Below are 7,227 nucleotides of genomic sequence, written 5' to 3'. Positions count from 1 at the left end.
TTTGCCACTGGAAACAATTTCTCCTTATTTAACTTATTGAAAACCTTCTTGATGATGTCACATACTAGACTGCCAGTAAAACTGAAGCCCATGTAATAAAAGGGACAATGACAGCATGGATATGAAATTAGCAGACTGATAGGAACATAGGAGCAGGAGTAGGCCATTCAGCCCGTCGAGCCAACCCCGCCATTCAATATGATGATGACTGATCATCCACTTCAATGCCTTTTTCCCACACTATGTCCATATCCCCTATGTCATTTGCATTTAGAAATCTGTCAATCTCTGCTTTAAACATACCCAATGACTGAGCTTCCACAGCCCTCTGGGGTAGAGAATTCCAAAGATTCACAACCCTCTGAGTAAAGAAATTTCTCCTCGTCTCTGTCCTAAGTGGCTTTCCCCTTATGTTGAAATTGTGTCCCCTGGTTCTAGATTCCTCAACCGGAGGAAATAGCTTCATCTACCTGTCTATCCCTTTAAATATATGGTAAGTTTCAATGAGATCACCTCTCATTCTTTGAAACTCTAGAGAATACAGTCCCAGTTTCCCCAAAATCTCTTCATAGGACAGTCCCGCCACCCCGGGAACAAGTCTGGTGAACCTTCGTTGTACTCCCTCTATGGCAATGATATCCTTCCTAAGGTAAGGGGACCAAAACTGCACACAGTATTCCAAAGTGCAGTCCAACCAAGGTTATATACAACTGAAGCAAGACTTCACTACTCCTGTACTCAAATCCTCTTGTGATAGAGTCTAACATGTCATTCGCCTTCCTAATTGCTTGCTGCACCTGCATGTTAGCTTTCAGTCACTTACTGACAAGGACACCCAGGCCCCTTTGTCCATCTACACTTTCTAATCTCTTACCATTTAAGAAATGATCTGCACATCTGTTTCTCCTACCAAAGTGGACAACCTCACATCTTTGCACATTATATTCCATGTGCCACTTTCTTGTCCACTCACTAAGTCTGTCCAAATCCCCTTGAAGCCGCTTTGCATCTTCCTCACAACACACATTCCCACCTAGTTTTGTGTCATCTGCGAACTTGGAAATAGTACATTTGGTCCCCACATCCGAATCATTGATATATATTGTGAACAGCTGGGTCACAGTGTGGTGGTGAACAGTTGTATTTCTGTCTGGAGGAAGGTTTACAGTGGGTTCCCCATGGTTCCTCATAACTTCAGTTATGTGCAGAGACTGGAAAAGCTGGGGTTGTTCTCCTTGGAGCAGAGCAAGTTCAGAACAACTTTGACAGAGTTAGAATCAAGGAATCAAATGGTTACAGTACAGAAGGAGACCATTCAGTCCATCATGTCCATGACAGCTCTTTGCAAGAGCAAATCAGCTAATTCCACTCCTCTGCCCTTTCATTGTAACCCTGCAAATTTTCTCTATTCAGGTGTTTATCCAATTCCCTTTTGAAAGCCACGATTGAATCTGCCTCCAGCACACTCTCAGGCAGTGTATTCCAGATCCAAACCACTCGCTCTGTCCCACACCCCTGGTACCATTGCAGAAAATCTCTTCTGTTCATTTCATCCCTCATAAATAATTGAAATGAAATGTTTATTAGGAAATGCACAACATAAAAAGGAGAGAGAAATAAATGCTGAGCAAAATAGAAGTCAATGTTTGGAAGGTAAAAAGAGCAAAAGATGTAACTTTTATTGTGAGAGGAATATATCACACTTTGGGGATTTTGTAAGAGGATTTATTGATAAACCTGGGATTTGAGAGGAAGCTGGTTCATGGTTTAGAGAACAAATTCAGCCCCTGGGATGGAGCCAACAGCTGCACTGTCCAATAACAGACAGGACGGGGACACTGTCTCAGGCCTAGTGAGCTCAGTCGATGAAAGCATGAAACTCTGAATCTCAAGTTTTTGAGTTTGAGCCCCACGGTGGGTGTTTTTTATTTCCTTTTTAGGCTGATTTTACAGGCATTCTCCAGCTCTGAATTCCTCGGCAGAGAGTTCAAGGAGTGTTTGAAATGAGATTCAACAGCAGTATGAGAAAGTCTCTCCTTGATTCAGGACTCTTACCTCTCTGCAGCAACTCGCTGCTGAAGATTGAACTTTATCTCATTTCATTCTCAGCTGAGGGTCAGTGTGGATCACTGGGACTTCTGGCTGTCTCCCACTTCACAATCCATCAGTGCTGAGAAAGCAATGGGGAATATTACTCACATGTTACAATGTTTTATAAATACTTGAATGTATTTCACACTGTGTCTAACAGTGTGAATCTCCCCTGGTATATCAGCTCACCAATACTTCAACAGAACATTCACATAATGTGAGCTCTGAGATCTGTTCAGATCCCATTCCCAAGACCTGGAAAGTGGGATTGGGCTGGATCGCTCTTTTTCAGCTGGCACAGACACGATTGCTAAATGGTCTCATTCTGTGCCATAAATTTTCTCCATTTTCTATGTTCTATGAAGTGAGGTGTGATTGGGAGGGGCAATTCCACCAGGGTTATATTTTCTCCCAAAACAATGACACAAGGGATTCTTCACTTTTTTATTCATTCATTCATGCGATGTGGGCGTTGCTGGCCAGGCCAGCATTTACTGCCCATCCTTAATTGCCCTTGAGAAGGTGGTGGGGTGGGCTGCCTTCTTGAACCACCCTTGAGTGAGTGTGGCATCAAGGATCCCTAGCAAAATTGAAGTCACTGGGAATCAGGGGGAAAACTCTCCACTTGCTGGAGTCGTACGTCGCACAAAACAAGATGGTTGTGGTTCGTGGAGGCCAATCATCTCAGTCCAGGACATTGCCTCAGGAGTTTCTCAGGGTAGTGTCCTAGACCCAAACATCCCAGCTGTTTCATTGACGACTTTCTCTTCAACATAAGTCAGAAGTGGGAATGTTAGATGATGACTCACAACTCTTCAGATACTGAAGCAGTCTGTGCCTGCAAGCAGCAAGACCTGAACAACATTCAGGCTTGAGCTGATAAGTGGCAAGCAATCTTCTGGCCACACAAGTGCCAAGCAGTGAACATCTCCAATGAGAGAGAAAAAAAATCTACCTTTTGATATTCAGAAGCATTATCATCGTTAATTCCCCCACCATCAATATCTTGACCAGAAACGTAACTGGACCAGTCACATCTATGCTGTGGCTATAAGCGCAGGTCAGAGATTACGAATTCTGCAGCAAGTATCTCACCTCCTGACACCCCAAATCCTGTCCACCATCTACAAGGCACAAGTCAGGAGTGTGATGGAATACATCCCACTCAACAACACTCAAGAAGCTCAACACCATCCAGGACAAAGCAGCCCACTTGATCGGCACCTAACCCGCCACCTTAAACATTCAATCCCTCCACAACCAGTAAATAGTGGCTGCAGTGTGTACCATCTCCATATGCACTGCAGCAACTCGCCAAGTATCCTTCAACAGCACCTTCCAAACTCGTGACCACTACCACCTCGAAGGACAAGGGCAGCAGATGCATGGGAACTCACTAACTGCAGGTTCCCCTCCAAGTCACTCACCATCCTGACTTGGAACGATATCGCCATTTATTCACTGTTGTTGGGTCACAATCCTGGAACTCCCTCCCCAACGGCAGTGTGGGTGTTCCTGCACCATATGGACTGCATCAGTTCAAGAAGGCAGCTCTCCACCACCTTCTCAACGGCAATAGGAATGGGTAATAAATGCTCGCCTTATCAGCGATACTCACACCCAAGAATGAATAAAAACCAAATCACTCTCCACAGATTCCCCACAATCTGGGCTTGGACATTTACTTCAGGAGCACAGAGCTTGATATCACTGCAACATGAGTTCCAATCTTCATATTCTGTTCACTTTTCACATTATTTTCTACCAGTCCACTAGCTTTTATTAATTCAGTATTTCGGGTCTCTGCTCCTCCGCCGTTTCTAACATCTCACCTCTTACAAAAAAACACTCTGATCTATCGTCGGTAGTCGATGACCCCTCATTTTAAACTCCATCTGCCAAAGCATTGCTCACTCACTTAATCTATCAAGAAGATTTGAAAATAAATTTCTTGCCAAAGGATAATTTTCTGCATCTGCTCCCTCGCCATTTGCTTTTCCCATTTGTCTTTCACTTGGTGCAAATCCAGAGAAAGTAATGATGGAAGGAAGGAGGGGAGGAAAAATCCTGCTCCGTTTCGTGATCCCTATTTGATCTTCATTCCAGTGCAGTTTGGGTGAAGAATTCCAATTGTCTGTCTCAATTTTAATAAAGTATAACAAATTCTGGAATCACTGTCTGGACATTGACAAGAACAGGTTTCGAGGCTGACTTTACAAATAAGCTCACCCAACATAAATAATACACGAAACAGCTCATAAACTAGCGACAAGGATGGGATTCGAACCCACGTGTGCAAAGCACAATGGATTAGCAGTCCATCGCCTTAACCTCTCGGCCACCTTGTCAGTTGCAGAAGCATAGCTGTCACCTTCAGCACAGCTTCTGGCTGTGCAGCCGGCTGTGGAATGATGGAAATATATCTTCTGTAAGTAAATGAAGTTGGGAATGGAGCAGTGTGAAACATTTCCAGACCATGTCCAACACGTTTCTACTCAGTGTGAAAACCCACCACGGAAAGACTGGAACATACAAACATTTCAACACATCATGATTAACATCACTCAGACACCTGAACCATTAGGTCACTGACGAAGTCATGATGACCGAATTTCTCATGAAATGACAACTGAACTAACTGACTGGAAGAATTGCTTTAACCCCACATGATCAGCGAGGCACAGCATCAGGCTGACTTGTCGGGTGGTGTAAACAGATATCACTGCTTCTGATCTTCACCAGAACAGAGAGTGAGATGTAACATTGATCATCAAACAGACTGTGAGAGAATACAACAGAATAAAACACATGGAGAGACACTGTGGAATAACAAATAGATTTGATTGGAATGTTGAAATTTTGATTGGAATGGATAAAACACCAGAAACAGCAGATTAAATTGGGATTCTCATCATTATAGTGATCTGGGACAGAAAAGAGAAACTGATGGAAAGAAGAGAAGAAGGAAGAAAAGAAAGGGTGAACTGTTCAATCTTTTCAGTTTTTTCACTCGCCCATCAAAGCTGATAAAAAAAAGTTGCAAATAACAGAGAATTTCACCATAAAGGGAGATTAAATGTTGCTGAAACCTTGGATCGAAGGATGCCCCAAAAGATCACCTGTTTAACTGTCTCCTCACTAGGGGATTTCAATCAGTGAGCAATATTATTCTCTACTTTTTTTGTTAATTGGTCCCAGAACTGTCACTTGGAATTAATATCTGTGTTCCGACTCCTGAATAATAAAATTGTGAGTTTCTCGATATTTTCTGGACACAGTTCCTGCTGAAAGAACTAACAACTCTTTTCTAATTTGCACAATACTCTATACACACTCATCAAGCCTGCTAAGCTAGCATCCTTGGTGCTGCTCTCTCTTCTCCCAAACTTCATCTCATGTGACTGTTCCATCATCACTCTGACAGTGGGAGGGGTTGATCCCACTGTCTTCAGCATTAACCCTTTACATCCTTATACCACACAGTCTGTCCAAAAAAAATGGGTGGAGGGAACTTCCTTCATTTATCAAAACACCAACAGCAGCACAGTGGCGCAATGGTTAGCACCGCAGCCTCACAGCTCCAGCGACCAGGATTCAGTTCTGGGTACTGCCTGTGTGGAGTTTGCAAGTTCTCCCTATGTCTGTGTGGGTTTCCGCCGGGTGCTCTGGTTTCCTCCCACCTCCAAAAGACTTGCAGGTTGATAGGTAAATTGGCCATTGTAAATTGTCCCTAGTGTAGGTACGTGGTAGGAGAATGGTGGGGATGTGGTAGAGAATATGGGATTAATGCAGGATTAGTATAAATGGGTGGTTGCTGGTTGGCACAGACTCGGTGGGCCGAAGGGGCTATCTCTCTAAATAAGAAAAGTAAAATAAAAGCTATCAGTCGTAAATCAACTCAAACCCATTAGAGAGATAGAGGGAGACTGTCAGAGAACTTCCTGCATCCAGTCCTGACCCTGTCACACTCAGCAGCTTCTCACCCAGACCCCACTCTCATCAACACTGAACATTGTTACCGAGACCCTTCAAATACTGTTTATAAAAGGGAGAAAAATTCAAACTTTATCACAGCTAGATTGAATAGAACAAAGTTTAATATCTTCTCGTCGTCACTCGGTAACCACATGAGACAGTCCTTAAATCAGTAGCATAAATTATCAGCTGTAAGAATGTTTGTCATTGGGTTGAATCATTTCTGTGTGAGGAATGTTCCAGCATCATAAACCAGGGGAACGTGTTGACTGAGCTGTATCTTCATCTCTCTTCTGGACAGTTCACCCTTCCTTCTGCTCTGATTCACTTTCCCAAAGCGGATCTACAGATTCTCAAATCTGGAGACTGGGTTTTCTTATTTTGTTCCTTTTGATTTTTCTTGCTCCTGAATGATAATATATTCCAACCTCGGATCAACCTTGCCCTGTCTCGCAGTCTTGGTTAAAAGCGACAAATAACGGCAACAACATTCTGAAACATACAACACGGTCACATTCTGCTTCAGTGAGATTAATGCTGAGGCCGTTTCTGTGTCGAATGCGATTGTGAACAAATTTCTCTCAAGGAAATTGTGAGTGATCAAGTATTTGCACTGAATTTCTGTGCAAGAAGGGACAGTTTCAACCAGCCATTCCCAAATCACTTCCTTCACAAAGACAAAGACTGTGCTGTCTTAACGTGTGAATCAACTTCACAAACAAATTTGAACTCGAAGTTCAGGAGAAGACAGAGATGTGAATGATTGACAGTGTAATCTTTAAATCATAATTTTCCGTTTCTTCGTTGAAGTGAGGCTCAACCCTAAGCCACTAGAGATCGCGGAAAGCTACAAACTTGGATCCAGAAAACAGAAAAGTAGTGAAACAGTTGGTGAGTACATTGTGACATTGAAGAATTTATCACCACATTGCAACATTGGCACATTCTTAGACCGTACATTATGAGACAGATTTGTGCTTATATTGGTGGATGAGGAAAGATACAAAACACACAAAATCCCAATTTGAGCTAGTGTGTAAGATTGCTCTTTCCACGGAGATAGCATCAAAGAATGCTCGTGAATTTCATCCTATGCCAGTGACAGTAACACACTTCAGAGGAACTTAAACACACTGGTAAAATGGGCTTTCACACAACAGA

The 7,227-nt window shown here is 42.9% G+C and overlaps 1 non-coding gene across 1 annotated transcript; it reads right to left on the bottom strand.

Moving 5' to 3' along the window:
* Positions 1-4,357: 4,357 nt before the first annotated feature.
* Positions 4,358-4,439, bottom strand: trnas-gcu (transfer RNA serine (anticodon GCU)). The gene has a single exon. It is a non-coding gene; the product is annotated as a tRNA-Ser (tRNA).
* Positions 4,440-7,227: the final 2,788 nt, after the last annotated feature.

This window comes from Heterodontus francisci, chromosome 35 (genome assembly GCF_036365525.1).
Source record: "Heterodontus francisci isolate sHetFra1 chromosome 35, sHetFra1.hap1, whole genome shotgun sequence".
Lineage (NCBI taxonomy): Eukaryota > Metazoa > Chordata > Chondrichthyes > Heterodontiformes > Heterodontidae > Heterodontus > Heterodontus francisci.
The sequence above is the reverse complement of the archived record's forward strand: the minus strand, read 5'-3'. Positions and strand labels throughout refer to the sequence as shown.